This window comes from Lissotriton vulgaris, chromosome 5, assembly GCF_964263255.1.
Source record: "Lissotriton vulgaris chromosome 5, aLisVul1.2, whole genome shotgun sequence".
NCBI lineage: Eukaryota > Metazoa > Chordata > Amphibia > Caudata > Salamandridae > Lissotriton > Lissotriton vulgaris.
Genome location: NC_141693.1, coordinates 301,796,389 through 301,799,745, shown reverse-complemented (window position 1 = coordinate 301,799,745; position 3,357 = coordinate 301,796,389). Strand labels below are relative to the sequence as shown.

Here is a 3,357-nt window from a genome sequence, read left to right as displayed (position 1 = left end):
AAAACTGAGAGCAGATCAGTAAAACCCGTTTGTTTTCTCTTTTCCCTGAGGCCACAAGAACCAGGACATCGGACCAAACCCTGACGTTCCCTGCAACCAGAAACAACCCCAAGAAGGAAGGACTGTTACAAAATCCCTACTTAAGAGTAAAACTTAATAAAAAACTGAACTATAGACAACCAGTGCTCTGGTCTCATTCTCTGTCCACCACTAGCCCCTGACAAAATTGGTGTCAGAAGTGGGATAGACAGGTGACGCCATGACACAGCCCGTGCCTATCCCGGTGGAAAACATTATCACTCAGTTGGTGTTCGAACAGCAGCTTCAAACTGCCAAGACAGAAAGGGATTCCCTGCAAGAGGCCTTAAAGGAACAAGCCACCCTTCTTACTACCAACCAACAGGTACAGGATACGGCTATCCTGCGCCTTACTGATGCTATAGCCACTGCTCGCATCCATCCCAATGTGCCCAGTTCTGTACTACAAAAATTCCAGGACGGGGAGGATCCGGACTAATTTTTTTACTAATTTTGAACGTGTAGCAACAACTGCGTCTTGGCCAAAGGAGAGATGGAGCCAGTATGTAGCCCCTCTTCTTGCAGGCGAGTTACAGGCGGCGTACCAAGCAGCAAATCCAGCAGGCAGGACATCATATGAGGACGTGAAGAAAGCTATCCTCAAGAGACTTGGGTGCGACCAAGAGTACTATAGGGCCAAATTCAGGAAAGAAAGGTGGAACCCAGGAGATAATCCACGAGCCCTGTATTATCGGATTCAAGATTTAGGCATAAGGTGGCTGACTCCCCTTAACACAACCATAGAAGATCTGATGGCAAAGGTCTTCCTAGAACAATTCCTGGATGCCTTACCCCCTTCCACTCGATCTTGGATTAGGCAACATCCCAACCTTACCTCAACTGTAGCGGTGGACTTAGCCTGTGCATATCACAGGTCGCCTGAATTCCGCACAAGCCCTAGTAAAGCACCCGTTCCCAGCCCTCGACCCCTGATTCCCAGACCCCAAAGCAGACCAGAACCCAGGGTTCCCCTCCTTCCCCGCGTTCCGTTTAGGCCGGCCAACCCCGGATCTGGGTCCAGTACACAGGGTCCCCAGTGTTATCACTGTTCTGAGTGGGGACATATAGCCCGAAACTGCCCCCATAGAGCCCAACCGGCCGAACCCATGGAGATAGGGTATTCCAGAGGGCGTGTGTACGTCATAGGCAAGGGACCTTGTCAGTATAAAAGAGAAGTATTCCTCAATGGGAAAAAACAACAAGCCCTATTGGATACCGGTTGTCGTGTGTCTGTGGTTGACACCTCGCTGGTCCATCCCCAACAGCTACAAAAAGATGAGACTGTCTATGTGACCTGTGTTCATGGTAACACCAAAGGATATCCGGTGGCAGAGGTCTTGCTGGAGGTATCCAATGACCCCCAATTGCGCCGAGTGGGCGTTATACCCTCCCTGCCAGAGGCCGTTATAATAGGCACTGATCCCCCCAAGTTCGATCAATATATTGAAGAAGCCAAGAAAGATTCCGTAAATTGGTGGAGGGAGGCCCCTTTTGGGAACAGCGATGTTGAAGGGATAGCAGGGAGAGACCGTAAGACACGAAAGGAAAAAAGAAAAGATAAAGCCGAGTATTCCCAGTTGAAAGGGCGGTTATCTGTTTTTTCTATGACCCCTGCAGATACGGTGGGACCTGCTCATAGCTTCCGGTCAGCCCAGTTGGATGACAATACCTTGTTGCATGCCTGGGAAAGAGTACAAGAACGGGACAACAACAAGGTAGGACCCTATTTTTATGTACAACGGGGTTTATTGTATAGAGCCACCAGAAAGGGTGACACGGTAACAACCCAACTCCTTGTGCCGCTAGCATTCCGTAGACATGTGTTGGAGCTCGCCCACAATTATACTGGGGGAGGACATTACGGCAAAGAGCAAACTCTTTCTTATCTTCTAACCAGATTCTATTGGCCTGGTGTTTATAGAGATGTGGCTAAACACTGTGCTACATGCCCTCGGTGCCAGTTCTCCAATCCCGCTGCTGTCAAAAAGGCTCCCTTACACCCTCTCCCCATTATTGACGTACCATTCAAACGGGTGGGTATGGATATTGTGGGACCCCTAACTCCCTCAGGAAGAGGCCATAAATATCTGCTGGTGATTGTTGATTATGCCAGTAGATACCCCGAAGCCTTTCCTTTGTCTTCAGTGTCTACTCCGGTAATAGCCAGGGCTATGATCACTCTCTTCTCCCGAGTGGGTTTCCCTGAGGAAATCCTCACGGACCAGGGGACCCCCTTCATGTCTCGCTTAATGACACACATATGTGAAATCCTGGGCGTCAGGCAGATACGGACTTCAGCCTATCATCCTCAGACAGATGGCCTTGTGGAGCGGTACAACAAGACCATAAAGAACATGCTCCGCAAGGTCATCTCAGACACAGGAAGGAATTGGGACCATCAATTGCCCCTTATACTGTTTGCCATAAGGACTCACGAACAAAAGTCTACAGGGTTTTCCCCCTTTGAGGTTTTGTTCGGTCGGAGACCCCGAACCCTACTAGATATGGCCGCAGAACAGTGTTAGGAGGAAGAAGAGGAGGGCAAACCTCTACCCCAATATGCAGCTGACTTGAGAAGTTCCATTTCTCATATATGGGGGATGGTTCATGACCATTTGGAGGACGCCCAAGTGTCCCAGAAACGTCTATACGACCGCCATAGTCAGTTAAGGACCTTCCAACCAGGGAATAAAGTGTTACTACTCCTTCCCTCGTCCGACAATAAATTGTTGTCCAAATGGCAAGGACCCTTCACTATAGAGAAGCAGGTAACCCCTGTCACGTATAGCGTGCTTCAACCCTTACATCCAGGTGGGAAGCAAATATACCATGTTAATCTGTTAAAAAGCTGGGTAGAACCCCCTGAAGAGGTAGCGACAGGACAGTCGTCTTTACTGGTAACCACACAGACACCCCTGGGCATTCCTATCATCCCCACAGCCATTTCCTTCCCGGAGAACGTCCCCATAGGAGAGGTTATAAGCCCAACCCAAAAGATCCAACTCGAGGCCACTCTCGCACAGTTCCCTGGTCTCTTTTCCTCCAAACCCGGATTAACTTCAATGGTACAACACAACATCGTCGTCCTAAACGACACCATTGTTAAACAGAAGCCCTATAGAATACCCGAAGCTAGAAGGGAGGCCGTAGAAAAGGAAGTATCTGCCATGCTAGAGGCCAATATCATAGAACCCTCCACTAGCAACTGGTGCTCTCCCATCGTGATAGTACCGAAGCCCGATGGAAGTTTACGTTTTTGTATCGACTTTAGGCAAGTGA

General features: G+C 49.2%; 1 pseudogene across 1 annotated transcript; it reads left to right on the top strand.

The window, feature by feature from the left end:
- The first annotated feature begins 259 nt into the window (after positions 1-259).
- LOC147710774 (uncharacterized) lies at positions 260-2,603 on the top strand (annotated as a pseudogene). Its single transcript, XR_015295581.1, has one exon. The product of XR_015295581.1 is annotated as an uncharacterized LOC147710774 (transcript).
- Positions 2,604-3,357: the final 754 nt, after the last annotated feature.